This window comes from Nicotiana attenuata, chromosome 7 (assembly GCF_001879085.1).
Source record: "Nicotiana attenuata strain UT chromosome 7, NIATTr2, whole genome shotgun sequence".
Lineage (NCBI taxonomy): Eukaryota > Viridiplantae > Streptophyta > Magnoliopsida > Solanales > Solanaceae > Nicotiana > Nicotiana attenuata.
In genome coordinates, this window is record NC_031995.1 from 60500535 (window position 1) to 60523316 (window position 22782).

The window sequence follows — 22782 nt, forward strand, 5'->3', positions numbered from 1 at the left end:
AGAATAAGTCCCGCTCCTATTAACATAGGGACTGGAAGTGGAATGAAAGGTATGATCCACGCATATTCATATGTCTGTTCCATAAAAAAGTTTTGAATTCTTAATTAATTGTTTCCGATTCACCGGATCTTACCTCTTTTGAAAGGAGTCAATAAAAAGTCAAAATATGGACTAACTTAAACTAATTTAAAACTTAAATCGAATTTTCTATTCTTACTTATTCTGAGTCTTTGCTAAATACTTCAACTATTGAAATCAAGAAGTTACAATTGGTCAAATGATATGAAAGGGATTAATTACTAGTCTCTTTTTCTCTTTTGAAATAGGCCTATTTTTCTCCAAGTTTGACCAGTGAATCGAACCGGGATTCAAGTTTTTCATTTCATGAAGTAAAAATGCGGTTTTTATCTTTAAACCTTTCGAGGTATTTTTGTCACGACCCCAATCCCGGTCGTGATAGCGCCCAACACTAATGCTAGGCAAGCCCGACCAATTAAAATACTCTCAACCCAAATACGCAATCCGTTAACAAGTAATACGATTAAAATAGCAAATATCAAGGTTCCAATCCGAATCCAAATAAAATAGTATGGAAAATAATAACGAATATCCAAACATTCCCCAATAGATCTGGAGTCACGAGTCTAGAGCCTCTAGATGTAACAGAGTAATATATCCATAGTAATAAAGAAGTCTAGGATATGGAAAGACAAATGAAATGAAGGGGAGGAGTCGGGTCCTGCGGACGTCAGGCAGCTACCTCAACAACTCCTGAAAATAACTTCACGAAAAACAGCAAACAACTCCACTAAGTCTCCGGAGCACCTGAATCTGCACACATGGTGCAGGGAGTAAAGTGAGTACTTCCAACTCAGTGAGTAATAAACATATATAATGGCTGAAAGTAAGGAATCCCGAAATATTACAATATAAAGCTATAATCAACGATTCAGCACGTTAAACGATGAAACAACAACAGACAATGACAATTAAGACCAACGGATATAAAATGCATGAATGCAATGCAATGCACATGACCGCTGCGGCGTGCAGCCCGATCCATTTGGGTACCCGCGCTCACTGTGGGGGTTCAGACTCCGGAGGGGCTCCTACAGCCCAAGCGCAACATCATCGTAACATTCGCTGCGGCGTGCAGCCCGATCCACACTCAGTCCAGATATATATATGCATGCAAGCCACTCGGGCACAGTCAGATTATTCATTTTGGTCTCAATTATTAGGAATTATAGAGCTAAGTGTTTAAACCTTTATTTATCTATTAAACATTTTGAGGCAGTGTCTAATTCAGGACTGATATCATGAAATATGCTAAACATCATGGAAGCAGTGATAAGGATCCCTGAAGGATGCAAATGATAGGCACAAAGCCCCAAACAATTCATAAAATCCAAGTAGGATGATTACCAAACAATTTCTAGTCAAGAACACAGTACGAACATCAATCGGAACGGACTAGGTCACAATCCCCAGTCACAATCGACCCCGCACTCGTCATAGAGTACGTGTCTCGCCTCAATATAGCGTCACAATGTGATATACCTGGGTTTCAAACCCTCAGGTCATCATCTACATCTATTACTCACCTCAAGCCGACCACAAGTCTAGCTCGCTATGCCTTTGCCTTTCGAATCAACCTCTTCGAACGCCGAATCTGATTAAAACCACAACGAATACATTACAATAGGCTAAAGAAACATAACCCAATCGAAAATACTCGAAAAATACCGAAATTCACTAAGTTGGCAAAACCCGAGCCCCGGGCCCACTTCTCGAAAAATTACAAAATTTACATCACTGGATTCCTCGTCTCGCCACGAGCTACACATACCAATTTTACCAAAATCGAAGTTCAAATGCCCCTTCAAATCCCAAATTTTCATTCCAAAACCCAAGCCCTAGTTCTTCAAATTTTTTTACCAAATTTCCCAAGAATTAAAGGTTGATTCTTCAATAAAATAGCGTTTCTAGGTCACGAGACTTACCTCCAATCAATTCCCGTCAAAACTCTCTTCAATTTCTACCAAAAAGCTCTTGAGGTGGTTCAAAAATGGAGGAAACAATGAATGGGTCGCGGATGAAATATCATAATTAAACCCTTTTGTCGCCCAGCTTTTCCTCTACGCGAACGCGGTCAACACCCCGCATTCGTGAAGGCCAACTTTCCTTTGACCAAACGATACCCTACGTGAACGCGTCGACCCTCACGCGAACGCGATGGTCCAGCTTAACCTCCTACGCGAACGCGATACTCCAAACGCGAACGCGATGCACAGGAACGTCCTCTTACGCGAACGCGACTCCCTCATCGCGAACGCGATGAACAAAGTAGGCAGGGTCCCCAGCCCTTCTACGCGAACGTGAGGCCACGATCGCGAACGCGATGACCCAGAAACCACAACTACGCGAATGCGATGGGCACCTCCGCGAACGCGAAGGCCAAAAGTGGCCTGCAACAGCTGTGCATTTTTTTTCTGCAATGCTTTAAGTCCAAAATCCTCCGTTTGCCATCCAAAATCACCCCGAGGCCCCCGGGATCTCAACCAAAAGCACCAACACATCCCAAAACATCATACGAACTTGTTCCAATCATCAAAACACATCAAAAAACACTAAAATCATCATTTCACATCGGATTCAAGCCTAAGTTTCTTAAAAACTTCTGATTACGCATTCGATCAAAAACCCAACGAAACGACGTCCGAATGACCTGAAATTTTGCACACATATCCAAAATCACCTAACGGAGCTACTGCAACTCTCGGAATTCCATACCGACCCTCGGATCAAAATCTCACCTATCTACCGGAAATCGCCAAAATGCCAACTTTGCCAATTCAAGCCTAATTCTACTCCGGACCTCCAAAATCACTTCCGATCGCACTCTTAAGTCACAAATCACCTCCCGAAGCTAACCGAATCATCGGAATTCACATCCGAGCCTTCTAACTAGTAAGTCAACGTTCGATTGGCTTTTCCAAACCAAACCTTCCTTAAAGAGACTAAGTGTCTCATTTCCTATCCAAACCAATTCAATTCAACTCTAACTCACCCGATGCTGATAATAAAACATGAAAGAGCAATAAATGGGGGAAACAGGGCTGTAATACATGAGACGACGGGTTGGGCCGTCACAAGCCAACCAGTTTAATTCTGAATACAACGATTTGAAGGCACAGATAGATGCTCATGTTGCGGCCAAAAGGAATGCTTTGGCTAAGGCCTCCGCCATCGAGATACAACTTCGTAATGCTCGAGAAAGCAACTTGGTCCAGACGATCAGGATTGCTAAGCTTGAAATAGATCTTCTGAAGATGAAGGTCGAAGTTGTGAACGCTCGAACTGAAGCCGAAGAGGTCCGAGCAAAGGCCGATAAGAAGGTGGCCATCTATCTGAAAGATGCTATTGAATCTCGTACGAAGTTGAGGGGGGCTTCCGATCGAGAGAGGAGAAGAAATGAATATGTCCGATGCAAATCCCGGAGGGAAACTCTCGAGGAGATTCATGGTAAGGGCTTCGATCTCTCGGAGGAGATAGAGCAGGCCAAGGCGGATGAGTTTGACGCCAAGTTCCTCGTTTCCGGTGCTGAAGACAACGAGGAGGAGGCCGGTGAGGGAGATGGTCCCGAGGGAGCCGATTGAGACATAGTCCCCGAGGGGGAAAGGCTAAGTTCCCGAGGGTAGACTAGGTTTTTCTTTCTTGTTCTTTATATAGGTCTCCCTGTGAGGGTGTTGTAAATGTATCTTTGTACCATTATTTATAATAAAAAAAGGACCCTTTGGTTTTCCCTTTATATAAATTTCCACTTGCTTGTGTCTTTGTTTATGTTTTGAGTTTTGATGCATGCCGATAATTAGTCCGATATGTTGGACCTTAAGATAAGAACCCTTAGGTTGCGCTTGATGAGTAATTGATAATAGTTGACCGTTTAGGGCTCGGTCCTCGAATCAAGTTTGACTCGGGCTCATTGACCCTTAGGTTTCCAACATATTGGCCCTTAGGCTCTTTAGTTCGGCCCTGAGGCTCCGTGGATCGGCCCTGAGGCTCTTTAGATTGGCCTGAGGCTCTTTATGTTGGCGCTGAGGCTCTTTATGTTGGCCCTGAGGCTATTTATGTTGGCCCTGAGGCTCTTTTTAGGTTGGGTTGATTCGACCTCTAATTTGGCTATAGTTTTTCCCGGCTGAAGATTTTAAAGTTTTGATTATGCCTTGGCATGTTTTGTGTTCGTCCAACTCTTCAACAACTCAAATAAGAACCTCGATTATGAGTCGATATGTGACGATAATTGAGTACCTCGGGAGGTTCTCTTGAAGGCTGATTTCTCGAAGCCTTTTTGCTGAAGGCTGGTTGTCTCAAAGCCTTTTCATTGTTTGGAGCTGATATGATCGAAGCTCCTTTGCTTATGCCGGGGGTAGCCTGATTAACCGGTTCTTTTCAAAGTATTTTTGAAGTATTTAAAGGCCTTTAATTTTATGGCGGCATTCGTACGTCTCCGAGCCACGTTAATTCGGCCGGAGCCTTTTGATATGACTGTAGTCTTTATGTTCAGCCATAGCCTTTAGTCCCCGGGTGAGATGACCTCGGCGTCTATATCGAGGAAATGCCTTTTTAGGGGTCTTACAAGTTCGAATATATAGCCTTGGACTTACTATCGGGGTTATGCCTTTTTAAGGTCATATAGGTTTGGGCATGCCTCGTTGAGGTCTTACAAACTTGATGTTACCCCACTGAGGGCTTACGAGCTCGAAGTTGCCTGATCGAGGTCTTACGAATTCGAGTTTTTGATGGCTCGATGAGCTGACCGTCGATGACAGTCCCCGAGTGTTTGAGAGTTTTTGGCCCTTGAGACGTCTTATGAGAAAGTAGTGAACTTCTTCGAGGCACAAAGTGTTTTGATAAGCAAAGAGGCTTCCTCAATTACTTGATATATGCGTACATGTTTTTTGCCTTTGGAGGCTCGATTTTTCTACATGGACATGGTTCATTTGACTGTTTGGCCCAATACAACATTCTCCTATCGAGGTCCTCGTAGGCATAGTTCGATTTCTTTCGAGAGGTGACCTCCCGGGGTGATGCCCCCCAGTATTTGAGGTTGATCGAAGAGAAGACTTGAATACTTGATGAGTTCTCCTTAGGTAGCATATGGATGTTGCCTCGTTAAAAACCTTGGAGGTAAAACCCGTTTGGGATAAAACCCGATCTAAGGGAAAAAGAGCGCAACGCATGCTTTAAACCCAAGGTCTTCGAGCTGGAGGGTGCTTCGATTCCTCTCAATCGAACACCTACAATAAGTTAGTATAAAACATAAATGAAAAGGGAGAGGGTTGTACCTTAGCAATGATAGCGTTCGAGCCTCGATACGTTTCAATTGCTTGCTCCGAGGACGCGGCACGGTCCTTTATTAATTCATTCGGATGTAGTCGAGAATGTCGGTTGTGGTTGCTACTTGGCCTTTTGCTTGTCTTTTGGCTTCTTCGATGTAGAGGGCGTCGATGTCGGTGCCATGTCTTGCACCGCGAACATCTCTCTTGCTGCATGTTGCTCCTCGTACACTGCTTTTACTCCATCCTTGGTTGGAAATTTCATCATTTGATGAAGAGTTGATGGTACTGCCCTCATACTGTGTATCCACGACCTTCTAAGTAAGGCATTGTATCTCATGTCACCTTCGATGACATGAAACTTGGTATCTTGGATTGTACCGGCCACGTTGACCGGGAGGATGATCTCCCCTTTCGTTGTCTCGCTCGCCATGTTGAATCCATTGAGGACTCAAGAGGCGGGTACGATCTGGTCGAGCAGTTCGAGCTGCTCCACCACGCTCGACCGGATTATGTTGGCCGAGCTACCTGGATCCACAAGCACACGTTTAATTTAAAATTTATTCAAAAGAAAATAAATTACAAGTGCGTCATTATGAGGCTGAGACAAGGTCTCAATGTCCTCTTCGCTGAATGTGAGAGCATCCTCTCGTATGTAACTCCGAGTTCGCCTTTCCCTGGTGATGGATATTTTCGTCCGCTTGACAACGGGTCCCTGTGGGGCGTCGACCCCTCCAATGATCATATGGATGACATGCTGTGGTTCTTCTGGTTCGTTCTTCCTGTTCGCCTCTCTTTCCCGAAATTGGTTTTTAGCTCGGTCGCTGAGGAACTCTCGAAGGTGCCCTTCACTGATCAGTCGGGCTACCTCTTCTCGAAGCTGTCTGCAATCCTCGGTCCTATGACTGTCAGTGCCGTGATATTTGCATACCAAGTTAGGGTTCCTCTATGAAGGATCTGACAGTATGGATTTTGTCCACCTGGTATCTTTGATTTTACCTATGGCCGATACGATGTCCGAGACATTGATTTTGAAGTTGTACTCAGATAGACAGGGTACCTCTACCGGCCCAGTGTGCCTATCAAACCCGGCTTTACTCATGAGTCCTAGGAACTTTGACCTCGATCTGTCCTTCGATCGCCTCGAGGTGTATTACACCTCGGGGCGTTTCTTCGATCTTCTACATACGGCTGGTATCTTTCCTTGTTTTGTCTCGACTCCCTTTCTGTAAACCTTTGTTCCTTCGTTAAGAGCCTTCTAGGATATACTGAGCCCGAGGGGGCTCTTAATTGGTCATCTTCGACCTTGATCTCTGATTGATACCTGTTGTGCACATCCGCCCAGGCACGGCGGGATATTCGATCAAATTTTGTTTTAGCTGCTTCGAAGCTACCGAGCTTCGTTCGTTCAAGCCCTGAGTGAAGTCCTGTATTGCCCAGTCATCGGACACTGGTGGTAATTCCATTCACTCCATCTGAAAGCGAGATACAAATTCCCTTAGCATCTCGTTTTCTCTTTATTTGATTTTGAAGACATCGGACTCCTGGTGGCGACCTTGATGGCACCAGCGTGTGCCCTCACAAAAGAGTCTGCCGACATGGCAAATGAATCTATTAAATTCGGGGGTAGGTTATGATACCACATCATAGCCCCCTTTGATAGTGTTTCTCCAAATTTCTTCAACAAGACGGACTCAATTTCGTCATCCTTTAAGTCATTCCCTTTTACAGCACAAGTATAAGCGGTAATGTGCTCATTGGGGTCCATGGTCCCGTTATACTTCGGGACATCGGGCATTCTGATTTTCTTCGGGATGGGCTTCCGAGCCGCACTTGATGGGAATGGTTTCTGTACGAACTTCTTTGAATCTACGCCCTTCAGAATCGGGGGTGCGCCCGAGATCTGATCGACCCTCGAGTTATAAGTCTCCACCTTTTTATCTTATTTTCTCCTGATTCAATCCTTTTGGTGAGGTCCTCGAGCATCTTCATTATAGCAGGGTCTGCTGCTGACCCGTTGTTACTCGATCTCTCTGGTGCCTGCTCGACTCGAGGAGCCGTTTCCGCTGCTGCTGTGCTTGGAGTTTTTTGCTGACTTTGTAGCTGAGCAATAGCCACTTGTTGTGCTTGCAACATCTCAAAAATGACTTGAAGGCTAACTTCTCTTTCCTCCCGAGCCATGTTGGTTTTCCCCGCGCACACTTCCGTCGGTATGAGAGTTTACATCGACATGCACAGCGTTGCGTGAGCCCACGTCAACAGGGATTTGTGCTGGTGCCACCCCTAGGTTTTGCGGTGCTACACCGGCATCTACATCGTTCTCTCCATGAAGCCCAATACCGTTGTTTTCGTGTGCATTTGCTGAGTTAGACATTTTTTGAACTGAAATCAAAGATTCTTGGACAAGAAAAAGTGTGAAGAATAACTTGTGTTTTCAGAAAACTAGCACCAAAACAATCACTATTATTTTTAGCCCCATGGTGGGCGCCAAACTGTTTACCATGAAAATGGTATTAACAATTATATTTGATTTTATGGTTCTAAAAATATGTGATTTATTTCAATGCTAGTTGTTAGGCAATAGATGCTAAGTGTAAGTAAAGTGAATAAGATATGCAAATCAAAGTTGTTGCAAGACTGGGCCTCGAGCTGGCCGGAACAAGGGGCTTCGAGGTCTAGTTAGGGCAGTTAGGAATGAACAATTGATGAAGAAACAATGATATCGAAGGCCTCGAAGATAGCATTTTGTGGTTAATAATGGGCAATAAATGAAGAACAATAAATGAACAAGCAATAAATCTGTAGAGTAATTGTTGAACACATTTAGGCAAGAAAAGTGGAGAATGTTCTATTGTATTGAATATTCATGTCTGTTACAAAATGACAAGGGTCCTCTTTATATAGGGGGAGGGGGGGAGGAATCCCAACATAGTACATGTCTAATAATGACGAGGAAATTCTATTGGTACAGTTGTATAATGGCTCAGTATATATTTGTACTATTCTTGCAGACTTGGTCAGCTTTAACCACGTATCCTTGGGAGCTTTCCCGCCTTTCCATGACGATCATCAATTTGTACTGCTCCGTGATTGACCACAGTGAACCTTCGATATGTGCCCTCAAGGACGCACCTCGGGGTCACACTTCAAATTCTGCTTCGAGCTTCTCGAGGTCGGGCGTGGAGTGTCACAGTACCCCCAAAGTCGAACTCCCCGATTTTTCCGTATACATTCCTTCCGGTTTCGGTTTATTCAGTTCGATAATTTCGATATTCGTTTTGAATATTAACTAGTGCATAGAGTAATAGACTATAATATTCTTGATTAAAGTACTCAATGAAAACGTTCTAAATTCACTTGATTGTTGAAAAAATCTTTGTCCAAAAGCATCAAGTATCAACTAAGAGAAAAAAGGTAGATAAAGGAATACATTTAATCATTGGAAATATCATGCTACTTGTTTAGAGTTAATTATTAAAATTAGAGAACACAACAAGGACTAATCCAACCAGAAGAGGATCTAGGATTTGAAGGTGGCGGGTGCCATAATTCCTTTAATATTTACCTTGTAATGACTAACACGGAATTTGTAAGGAACTTTTATTCGGTTTTTTTGAGTTTATTCGGGTCACCCTAATAGGTGTCTTTTATTTAAATATATAAAAATTACATCTAAAATATCAAAAAATTAAACATAATTATCATTTTAAATAAGGAATAACACCTGTATTATAACGACACAAATAAAATTAACATTTTCACTAGGAAATTATATCTTTTTCTACATATTGAAAATAAATTTACACAAGTAAGATAACATCTGCAATAAGGGAATTGCATCAATCAAAATAAGAAATTTTTAAAGAAAATGTTTTCAGTAGATAAATTATACCCACAAGTATAATTAAATAAACTACAAGTAATAAATCTCATTCTTAAGCAATTCTTACGAAATTTTCATCATAATTTAATACTAAAGCGATGTAAGTTATATTTAATAATTATATAATAACAAAAAAATTTATGATATAATAAAAAGATAATTTTTTTTATCTTAATCTAAAATTCCCATAAGACACAAGTTTTTCGAATTTGAAAGAAAAAAACTCATAGATTTAAGATAAAGAGGAACACTTATTTTATATAATTTTAAAGTTTTTGAGTCTCTTTTTCAAGTGACTTTACTAGAAACCACGTATAAAATAATAGAACAGGAAAAAGAAAAATATAAAAAAATAATAAAACGACAAATAAAAAATTGGAAGGCATCCGAAAAGGGAAAATAACTGGGATAAAAGGAAACAAAAAGCACAAAGAAAAAGAAGAAGTCACACAAGGTTCAAGATAAATTCCAGCTTGAATTTTACACACGAGAAAAGCTTTCAAAAAGATCTACCAACCATGATACCTTTGTCTAGTTTATAATTGCGGGTGGCAGGATGAGATATTTAACCTAATTTAAGAAAATTTCAACATATGTGTATAAAATTTTTATCCTCTTAGCAGGTGCCATGCCACCCCTTTCTAAAGGGGTGAATCCGCCCCTGAATCCAACATATGCAACAACATACAAGAGTAACAGAGTAAGAAACACCCAAAACCATTAAAATTTACGTTAAATTGCTTGGCAACCTAGAGAGTAAGAATTAGAATCTACATCCTAACTTGTTCCTCTATTTTCCTAAAGAAGTATATAGGCTTTACTGCCAACCTTAACATGAATGCCAAAGAAAAGTATTGTGTAACTTACTATGTTAATCAATAATATCAGTAACGTGTAATTTAATACCAAATATCAAAATATCGAATATCATATACCAAAATTTTCGATTTCGGTACAGTAAATTATTATTTACCATATTATGCACGGCACTAATTTCAGGTGGTAGAAACTCAACTTGTCTATGTCACCGAGGCATGTTCAATACGCACAATTTAATCATAGATTCGATGTTCAATATATGGTAACATTAGTTCATAAGTGCCTAAAAGAAAAATCTTCACAAGTTTGAAGACTGTCGATGTGTTCTAAGAGAAGAGGAGGCATTATTGTTAATTAGTGGAATATGAAGGACGTTTAATAAGCCAAGAGGTCAATGAAGAAAGGACGAAAAGGACTGACATTGCCAGCTCCATTTAAGGGTGACATGGCAGACAATACTGGCAGGCTCGTTTTTCCAAATATCCCCTTCAACAGCTCAACATAAATTCGCCTCATCCCTCGAGGAAAATTGATGATGGAAAAGAAAAAGAGAATGAAGGAAGAAATTATAAGCACTGTACAATATTACCAGCACGTAATTTTAAGTAGGGCGTTAATGAATATTTAAAATCGACTATATTGAATCAACTTTTAAATTTCTTTTAATAAAATTGTAGGTTTTTATATAATTCTATAACCGTTAATTAGGTTAGGTTTTTTATTTTACTAGCTTTAAAATACGTGCGTTGCACGTGTTAATAAACTAAAAATTACATGCAAGAAGAATAAATTATAAAAATGGGCATTAAAATTGATGCGATATTCATTTAAATGACAACAATAATGTTGTTATATTGACTCGTTTATTGAATTTAAAATAATTAAATATCTTTTAAACTTGCAACAATGAACAATTTAGTTAAGTTAATTATATTAATAGTTATAGCTATTTTATTTTATGAGAGTGTTGTGTTGATGTTAATAATTATAGCTATTTTATTTTGAGATTTGAGAATGAATAGATTGGTCCTATAAATTTCTTTTAAGAAAAAACGGACATTCACAATATAAAGTCTAAAATTAATTAATGTTAGTCTATTATATATATATATATATATATATATATATATATATATATATATATATAGCATGAAGGCCCTTAGCGAAATGTCATTCACCTTTTTACCCTTTAAAAATATAATTCACATTAGACAAAACAGTCATTTAACTAATATTTAGAAATTTAAAATAAACTATAACTTTATTTAATAAATCTTTCCTTATTTAAACTATTTAAGAAGTCCTAATATTTTGGGCTTGAAGTTCAAATACGATTCACTTTCTATAAATCATTTATTTAAATTAATGGGCTTTAATTTACAATAAATTCTAAATTTAGTTAAAGAATTTTATGATTCTTCGGTATAGTGTTTTAAGTTTCTTCGATCTTTAAAACTATTAGTATTTCTTTCCAATACTTTGTTTTACAAAATAGGGGATTACAACTTAGATCTACTTATTCTATTTTCTTTTGAATATGATAGCTTGTGCTTAAGCTTTTTTTCTAATATTTAGGAGTTTAAATCAACTAAATTTTGTGCATGAAATTCTTCATTATCTAAATATGTAGAATATTCTCACATTAAATACCTTGTGTAAAACTTTTTGTTTTTTGAATTATGTAATATAATTTTTTTTGCAAAAAATAAAAATAATCTAAAATTAAATGGTAAAGTGCACCAAGAATAAGTGAGAACTATTTGTTATTAAAGTTAATAATATTAGGCGACACTCCTTCAATATTTAAGAATTTAGGTTCTCAGACTAAGTCTTTTGCTTTGTGAATATATACGATATCTAAATTTCCTTTTTGCAAGGTGTTCTAACTCATATCAATTAGGATCTTATTAGTTTTTTTTTTTTTTTTTTTTTTTTTGCCTAGGTTTTATAAGAAAAAATAAATCGACAAAAATAAAGTATTCTTCCAACAAATCACTTACCCGAAGTTGTTCTTACTATTGAAAAATCAAGATGCAATATCAAAAATAAACGTGGCATGTTGTTACCAACATATCGTATTGCAAGTTATTCTAAATACAACAAAAAAGGATATAATCATAGGGTAGAAACACCAGAGATAAATTGAAATAGATGCTAAAAACATATTTTTTTTAATTCTTTTACTGGTAAATACTTTTTTACGATGATAGTACTCTAGCTTCTTTATCCTTTAGTACCTCGCCAATTTCTCTTTTCAGCAATCTCGAGTATAATTCTTTTTTTTATTTTCTTTGTAGCTTTTATGATATATATATATATATATATATATATATATATATATATATATATATATATATATATATGTATATATATATATATACATACTCAAAAATCAAGAAAAATAAAATTTTCACCCCATTAGAACTATTTGCTTCACAAATATCGACACACAGCAAATGTTGAAACTTTCAGTTTCCTTATCTCATGTTTTTTTTTTTATTATTTCAAGATTTTTATAGTTGCTTCTTCCTACATATTACTTTAAGAATGCCAATGAATTAGGGAGCAACATAACGTAAACATAGACTTCATACTGAAGTAATACGAAACCTCATATTGATAGTCACAAATTAATTATTTGGCAAAACACATTCTAATTATGAAAGTAAATATTTATGCCAATATAATCACCAAATAGTAGATAATGACAAAATGTAGCATGAGGGAGAAAATGAAGTAAAAAGAATATCTGAAAGAAATTAGACCAAATAGAGAGACTTAATGCTCTATAATTCTTCTTGCTATTCAGAATAGTTTTCAACCTATCACTTTCACAAAAACCCAACAAGGATAGAATTATCAATTTAAAATTCATACTGATGATCCAAATAAAATTGCAACAAAAAAAAGGATATTCTAATTACCTAAACAACAAACATAATCCTATAACACGCAAGAAAAGTATTAAAAAAGGACTTAAAATAAAGTCAAGAAAAAAGATTTTTTCAATACACGCTGGCTACGAATCGAGCCCTAGGAACATCAGTTTGGCATTCATGTCTAATAGAAAATAATTTTCTAGCTCCTCTGAATACATATTCTTCGTAGCACAACCACCTTGTTATCCAACATTCTACTATCTTTCTTGTATTCATGAACAAATAATTAAAATGCATATCTGTTTGGACACTAAAGAGCAGAGGCGGAGCCAGGATTTCAACCTTATGGGTTCTGGATTTTGGGACCACGACTTAGTGTTAATGACTGGGTTCTAAATTTAATATTTATACATATTTCATGAATTCAAACTATCAAGTATACTGTTTGAGCAAAAGCTACTGGGTTCGATCGAACACGCAGGCCGGCTTATGCATCCGCCCCTGCTAAAGAGCATAATTAGTTTGTTTTCAAAACACAATAAATTCTCAAATAATGGCCATTCTAAAATCAAAAGCAAAAACTAAAAAAAAAAACAAATTAAATATACATTGAAAGGAGAAGATTTGAGGAAGAATGAAGTACCTATGCGTGAAGGCAAATTGGAATATGAACACAGAGCAAAACCTTCAAAAGAGTGGCTGGTTAATAGAATCATGCAATTAGCAACCAAGACCTAACATCTTGTTTGGATGGTTGTTACCTATTGTATCGTATTGTATTGTTATTCTAAAACAATGTTTGTTTTAATTATTTCATTAAAATTGATTGTATTGTATTGTTAAATCCATTGTTCCGGAACAATGAAAAGTCCCATTTTTTGAAACAACCGATTTGGTGTGGTGAGATTGTTTCCTATTTTTCTTTCCAATTATGCCCTAACTTATAACTCAATAATTTTATTTATCATTTACCTTTTTTTTTTTTTATTTTAACTCCAAATCTCCAACCTATAACCTACTTTGTCTTCTTCCCTTGTTTTCCAAATATTCGGTTGCTTCCAACTCCAACATAAAAGGTATAGATTTGCCTTCTTTTTGTTTTGTTTTTTCTCCAAATGTGATTCTAACACCAATTCTTTGTTAATTGCTAATAAGTGAGTTATTCAGCACCCATTTCTTCATGTAAAATAGAAGCCGCCTTTTCTTTGCATTTTATATCCCCAACTGTTATTTTTATTTTTAATTGGTATTGCAAGGATAAAACACCATTCTAATCACTAATCAAACCGAGAAAAGAAGAAAATTTTGGATATTTAACACCTCATTAACATACTAACGAGCATCCCCGTAGAATCTGATGATGCTTATCTTTTAATAGTTCTTAAATTATTTTTATGCGTTGATAATAGATGAATTTGACTATAATCACACCTTAAATAATCACCTTCTTGTGTAGTTTTAATGCTAAAAGTGATAACAAAATGCTCTTATTAGTGCTTTTCATGATTTGCAGGTGATATATGTATAAGAAAGGCTAAAGAGCAGTTTTGGAGTCAAAATTGGAGAAAAGAGGCCAAATGTGTAAATTCCCAATGAAGCTACGCCCTGCCAGCCCTTAGGATTCAGAAAAATGGTTTGGCCGCGGTTCTACCGCGACCGCGGCAGAACCACGGTAGAAGGCAGCTTCAGAACTTTAGAGATTCAGAGAGGGTGATTGGCCGCGGTTCTACCGCGACCGCGGCAGAACCGCGGCAGGCGCAGAAAAGTTCAGGGGTCAAAGTGTCAAATACGGGATTTTTAGACCTAAACCCTATTTAAAACATTAGACTTCGCCCAAGAGAGGATGTATTGATTTTTAGGGTTTCTTAGCAAAAAAAAAACCATTGTGAGAGAATACTCCAAACATCTTTCTTCTTTACTTTTGATTTTGATGATGAATTCTATCTTAGTTTATTTTCCCATAGCCATGAGTAGCTAAATTCCTTGTCTAAGGTTTTGATGGAACCTATTGGGTGATGAACTTCTTGTTTATGTGAATACAAATTGCTAGTTTAATCTCTATTTGTTCAACTTCGTGTTTGTTGTAGTTAATTGACAGGATCCTCAATTAGCTGTGCCTATTTAGTGTGCATAACTTGAAAAAGAGTGCATATTTAGGGTATTGTTGAACAACACCACTCCTAGATTATTAGAGAAATCTATAATTGCGGGTTTAAAGGCGGGATTAGGGATAACGAAGCCTTGGATGTAATCTAAAGTGAATCGTGCTAAATAAAGTAAGCTAGTGTATCTCGGGAGAGTGCAATAGTAAATTACTGTGATTACTCGGGAGAGATTTACGGTAAGATTAGCGTTCATGATTGATAGAGATGTGTTGGTAAATTTGTATGAGCATAAACAGAAGGGATTCCATCAATAGGGGAAATCATTGCCTTAGCTTTTTATCATAATTGTTTACAACCTTATTAGTTTAGTTTACAGCTATTTAGTTACTTGCAAGCGTAATTGTTAAAGAACATTCAACTGAGATTTGAATATTTGGGAAGCTGGTTCTGAAGAATTAGTGGGTCTGAAGATAGTGGTTGATAGGTTAACTCTCTGTGGATTCGACCCTGGGCGTAATACTCGGGTTATATTTGCAACGTCCGCAGAGTCCTTTTTATAAGGCATAGTTGGGCGTGATCAAATTTTGGCGTTGTTGCCGGGGAGTTAACGAAATTATCAATTACCATTGATAGAAATACAAAAATTCTTAGTGTGGTCAGTTTTCTTTATACCCAACTTGTGAATATTTGTGTAATTAATTTTTCTTACCTTGGTCTATTTTTATTGTTATTCGTGTTTATTTTCTTAGTTTTGAAAAATGGCATCATATAATGAAAATTGGTCGGATGGTAGTTGTTCATACTTTGATGACCCTTGTCCTTATTGTGGAGGACCACACTCGTGGCAAAATTGTTTAAATTTTCCCAGGGGTGGATTGTGCGCACAATCTCAAACCCACGAGTGGAGTATTTATGATAAGTGTGGTTTTCAAAATGGTCATTGGGATGTTTGTGCTTATTTGTCCTTCCCTTCCCCAAGCCCCCACTATGATGATTCTACTTTTTGTGATGAAAATTATAGGGCCATGGGAGTTGAAGAAGTTGAGCATGGCCGAAATGGAGAGTTCAAGCTCATGTTGGAATGTTTACTTGAAGGAGGAAACAAAGAACAAAGTGCCTTGGAGGAGCTTTTGGAAAATAGCCACCGAAATGACTTGGCACTTGAAAGGTGTCACTCACAAATGGGAGAAATGGTTGAAGCTTTAGAGGTCCAAAAAGCCTCGAAAGTTAATGAGAGCCAAGAACTTTCCTTATATGTGGAAGCCGAAAATCTTTCCTTGGCACTTGATCAAAACCAAGAAGAATCCAATTTCGAGGAAGAAAGTGAGCGTTACTTTGAGGATTCAAGAATTGAACATCCGCCAAACGACTCCATGAGTGTTAATGGTGCCGAGAAAAAAATAGGATTAGAGTCAACCGGTGTAAATAAAAATTTGGTTGAGATTGACTCTAACCCGAGGGAAAAAGAGGATGTCAAAATCCGAGAAAAATTGCAAAATGAAGGTTTGAAGTCGCATTTCAAGCATTTTTCAACATTGGACTTGTGTGGTGATATGGGAATTGATCTACACGACTCAATGAGGGATTGCAAGGAGGAAAGGCAACAACCATTCATCTTACAATTTGAGGGAACAAGGAGGCAAAATGACATTCCTCACATGAAAGCCAAGAAGTGCAAAATGAAGTACTTAAAGCTTGGCTCGATCATCAACGTACCACCCCCGATCACTCGAGGTCACAAGCTTGATTCCAAGCTAGGTGCCCAGTTCATATCATCCAAGTGGCGAGAAAAGTGTGTCAATTTTTTTTCCTTCTAGGAGCATGGAAAGCAAAGATAGTGGAAGGATGCAACAGCAAACCAAATGGTTGGAACTAAGTGTGAGGTACCCGCACGAAGGACCAAGCTTGGGAAAAGCCTGAGTACCCCATGAGCTGCTAGTGCTTCGGCCTTTGGCCTACTAGGGAGTTTCGTTTACCCTCTTATTTTTTATATGACATGGGGACATGCCATAATTTTAAGTGTGGGGTGGGAGACTTGCTCTGGTAGTGTATTGTAGTGTATATAGACATTGAGTATGTTGTAATAATAGATTGATGTTGTTGTGTATAATTGACTGTACTCACATTAGAAGTAACTGACTTGGCCCAACGACGGACACTTGTCGACAGGTCTCTTGAGGGTCATAGTCGAATCTAAAAAAGAAAAAATGTAGAGGACTCTTCCTGAGGACGGACCACTTGGACAGTACTCTTGAGGGAAGTAGTCCATGTAGTTTCTTTATTTTATTTTTTTTAGGTAGTTGTAGTAATTCTCCCTTGGTTTTTCTTTTGTACCACGGTTCTTTTCCAAGGTTTTTTTTTCTTGAACCGGGTTAGGTAGATTTTTCTTTTTGTAGTTTTAGGATTAGATGGGTGAAGGTCAGAATGTAACCCCAAATGTGCACACTTGCAAAAAAAAAAAAACTAAAAAGAACTTGAGAGTGTGACGTCTAAGCTTGTTTGTGGACTCATAATATATGCCTTAATTTTGCACATCTTGTCTTGCTTGAACACTCGTATGATTGTGTTGATGAACTGATTCGGAATGAGTTACATGCTAAGTGTGTGTGAGTTGTTACTTGCATCCTATGCTTGCATATGATACCTAGAACTTGCCCTGTGTGTTTGCAAAGCGAAATAGAAGTCGTTTGGTTTTAGAGATGATTGAGGCATTTCTTTGTGCAACCCTTTATACTTGAGAATCCACCTGTGCATATTACCATAGTTAACCCCTTTGAGCCTGAAGCCTTTCTTTGATAACCCTATAATGATCTAAATCGCTGTGTTTGAATAAGCTTAATTGTTTGAACCTTTACCTCCTAGAATCACTTGAATCACTAAAGAATATACAAAAGTCAAAGTGTGGGGTGGGAGAGAGTTAGTGAAAAAAGGGAATCAAGAATGAAGGTTTTGATTGGTGAGCTGGCATTGTACAATAAATCTCTGGAAAAAAAAAGAAGAAGCCAGTTGTACCTAAAGAAAAGTGGGAGTCACAAGTGAAACAAAAATGTGGAATAATGATTGGATTGAACATAAAGGTGAAATAAAAGGAAGTGTGTATAAAAGTGCTTAGGGAGGTTAGTCACTATATCCAAATATATCCTACCCGTCCCTTAGCCTACATTACAACCTATAAAGACCTCTTGATCTTTGACTGAATGGCTCGATTAGTAGAGTATTACACTAGGGGCAAGCTTATGGTGTGTCTGTGTGGCATGTGAATGCTCTTTGCTGAGAGTGAGTGAATTCTTTCTATATATGGTTCCTTGTTGTTGAATTTTATGTGTGTGGAACTTCTCTCAGATTTTGTTTATGTGAGGGCATGTGACTCAGGAAGAAAAAGTGAGTCTTCACTTCTGTTAGAGTAATTAGAGTGAGCACAAGTGTGTCTTGGCATGAGAGTCTGCATTTGAGATATGATTGTGCACTGCTTAGGTCGATCATTGATAATAGCAGGTGTGACATAAATTGGGGCAATGCATTGAACAGTTAGGCCTAGAAGTGTGGTTTAGTTTGCTCGAGGACGAGCAAAGGTTTAAGTGTGGGGTGTTGATAATAGGTGAATTTGACTATAATCACACCTTAAATAATCACCTTCTTGTGTAGTTTTAATGCTAAAAGTGATAACAAAATGCTCTTATTAGTGCTTTTCATGATTTGCAGGTGATATATGTATAAGGAAGGCTAAGGAGCAGTTTTGGAGTCAAAATTGGAGAAAAGAGGCCAAATGTGTAAATTCCCAATGAAGCTACGCCCTGCCAGCCCTTAGGATTCAGAAAAATGGTTTGGTCGCGGTTCTACCGCGACCGCGGCAGAACCGCGGTGGAAGGCAGCTTCAGAACTTTAGAGATTCAGAGAGGGTGATTGGTCGCGGTCGACCGCGGCAGAACCGCGGCAGGCGCAGAAAAGTTCAGGGGTCAAAGTGTCAAATACGGGATTTTTAGACCTAAACCCTATTTAAAACATTAGACTTCGCCCAAGAGAGGATGTATTGATTTTTAGGGTTTCTTAGCAAAAAAAAAACCATTGTGAGAGAATACTCCAAACATCTTTCTTCTTTACTTTTGATTTTTATGATGAATTCTATCTTAGTTTATTTTCCCATAGCCATGAGTAGCTAAATTCCTTGTCTAAGGTTTTGATGGAACCTATTGGGTGATGAACTTCTTGTTTATGTGAATACAAATTGTTAGTTTAATCTCTATTTGTTCAACTCCGTGTTTGTTGTAGTTAATTGACAGGATCCTCAATTAGGTGTGCCTATTTAGTGTGCATAACTTGGAAAGAGTGCATATTTAGGGTATTGTTGAACAACACCACTCCTGGATTATTAGAGGAATCTATAATTGCGGGTTTAAAGGCGGGATTAGGGATAACGAAGCCTTGGGTGTAATCTAAAGTGAATCGTGCTAAATAAAGTAAGCTAGTGTATCTCGGGAGAGTGCAATAGTAAATTACTGTGATTACTCGGGAGAGATTTACGGTAAGATTAGCGTTCATGATTGATAGAGATGTGTTGGTAAATTTGTATGAGCATAAACAGAAGGGATTCCATCAATAGGGGAAATCATTGCCTTAGCTTTTTATCATAATTGTTTACAACCTTATTAGTTTAGTTTACAACTATTTAGTTACTTGCAAGCGTAGTTGTTAAAGAACATTCAACTGAGATTTGAATATTTGGGAAGCTGGTTCTGAAGAATTAGTGGGTCTGAAGATAGTGGTTGATAGGTTAACTCTCTGTGGATTCGACCCTGGGCGTAATACTCGGGTTATATTTGCAACGTCCGCAGAGTCCTTTTTATAAGGCATAGTTGGGCGTGATCATGCGTAATTCTTGATAAATTTAATATTTAAACAATTGAGGGTATTTTAGTAAACTTATTAGATACAGTACAGTACGTCACAGTCAAATCAAACAGCAAAATTTTATTTAACAATAACAAAAAATACAATCTATCCAAACGTTGTATTCATAAAACGATACGATACAATACAATACAATACAATACAATATAAAACGAATGGTAACAACCATCCAAACAAGCTATAAAAGGTGTTGGAAAGTTAGGGAAATTTTGACCTAAAATATTTAGGACATCGTGTTTAATCTATAATTGTATACTCATTAATTGATGCCTATATTAATTACCGTATCAACTATACCTCAGTTTCAATCTTTTTCCTCTCTATTTAAAGAGTCCTAAACTTAAGTAAACTTAAATTGAAGTGCTCGTCCCTTTTACCAAAAATATCTAGGAAGACTTACTCGGTTAAAATTGTTCTTTTTACAAATCTGATAAATTACATAACTCAAATAAGGAAAGCTTTAATACACAAAATTTAATTGATTTTGAATTCCTAAATATTAAAAAATTAATTCAATAAATATTCCTAAATAATAGAAAAATAATTAAATGACTATTTTATCTAGTGTGAAATATATTTTTAAAGGGTAAAAAAAGCGAACGACATTTCGCTAAGGGTCTTCATGCTTTTAATATAGTATAGATAAAAATATACCGAAAAAAACAATTATGATACACCTACTGAAGTTAAATTATTTCCAGCATATTCACTAGCAAGACAAAAAGTATTATAGAGATTATGTGTAGCAAACTACAATATATTGTATATGTTTTCTTTCGTATGATTTATATTTATCTTTTTGAATATTTAATCTTGTATAGACTTTATTCTTGAGTACCGGCTTGATTAATATCTTTTCACTCATGTGATTTATATGTTTTTTTTGTCTTTACTTATTTTTTTATGCTGCTGTAGAATAGTTGATGGATTTACACATTGGCCATCTTTCATGTTTTCTTAATTCATCACCCTTAAACAGTAAAAATATCTAGAGAGTTTTGCTAAGTCCCATAAAAGTATATGTTATTGCATTCTACTTCTACTAGTGACTTTTACATGATATTTTAAAAAATACTAAAAATTAACCGAATCGTACCGATACCGAAGAGAAACCGACATGATTTGGACGATTTCGAAAAGCCTAATTTTGATTATACATAATAGAATAATCGAAAATTTGGTATGGTACAAATTTTATGAAATAACCAGCCGAATCAAACCATTGATACCTCTAACTTTAAGGAGCCATTTGATAGCCGATTAGAGAGGAGTTATCCATGTATTAAAACTACGTTAACTTTATACATTGTTTGGTTAAAAGAAGGGGAAAAAATAATCCCCACGTAGAAACTAGCATAAGTTATATAATGTTTGGTTGTTTTTTCCTTTTTTCCACATAAAATGTAGCATTGCTAATACAATGTTTGGTTCATGTTTTTCTTTTCCACATAACTAATACATGTATAAGTTATGAAGGAATCTATGTATTATTTATGCAGGATAGAAGGTGGAATAACTTATACATGTATTAGTAATACTTGTATTAAAATACAAAATGACAAGAATGCCCTTTATTCAAACTTGTTTTTTTTTTTTAAAAGAAAATATATTTAAACTATACTAACAATTTTAATAAAATAAAGTAAGCTAATAATAAATAACATTCACATTACATTTATATTACTAATCCTTATATAACTACCGTATAACTAATCCCCGTATAACTAATCCATGCATAACTAATCCCAACATAACTCAACTTTGCATAACTTATCCCTGCATAACTAATCTCTGCATTACTTATTCTTGTATAACTAATACCTGAATAACTAATATATGTATAAGCATAAATCTAACCGGCAACCAAACGAACCCTAAGGGTTTGAATCTCAACAATTGGTCTTATGTATTCCTCTGTAAATTATCTAAAAGTTAAGGTTAGAGATATTAGAAGTTGTTTACTAGGTAAGTGTAGATTTCTAGAGATAAAAAAGAAATGAGAATGAAAACGTTGGCCTGTTATAGATAGTATGCCCGGTATGGTCGCTCCCTAGGGGTTGGGGGCTTGAAATAGGGGTAGAGCCTATAGGATTGGTTGAATAATGTGTCCGTCAATTGCGTTTTTTCTTTCTATTTGAGGGTTGGGGACTGCAATTGTGAAAGTTTGAGGAAGTTATGTGACACATTTTCAATTAGGTCGGATCAGAAGCTTCATTTTAAGTGTTTCCATTTGAGTGATTTTTTGCCCTTATTTATTTTTTTCCACAATATTTAATTTTTTCAATAATCAAGAAGGAATTATTTTTTTCTTTTCTAAGTTGTTCTTGGGTAAAGAGCCTAGGAATAGTTTGTTATATTCGCAATGAGCAATTTAAGAATTAATATGATCAATTTAATTATTAAGTAATAATAAAAGATGAATTTTTTAATTTGTGAACAAATTAAAAAATTCATTTAAAGTGGATCGGAGGTAGCAGGTGATTAAGATTTACTTCGTCTTAGCAACCAGTCCAACCTTGCAGTTGTAGTGGCTAACAGCCAATTAATAGAAGGTAAGAGGCAAAACAAACCTTAGTTAAACCACATTAAATAATGGTTTCTTTCTCCCTTAATTGGTATCACATGCTAAACTGCTACCTTTTCTACTCACCCAATCACTAAATAACGAAACCTCAAAATCCCCATCTTCGCCTCCATCCCTACCCATTTCCTGCACCCCCCAAGACCCAAATGTGCTCAGTCAAACATATTCCACTTCAGTCCCAACTTCCAAAACAACCATGACAAGAAAGAAAAGAAAGAGAAGAGTAGTATGACAAAATACAAAAAGTGAAAAAAGCCAAAGGAAC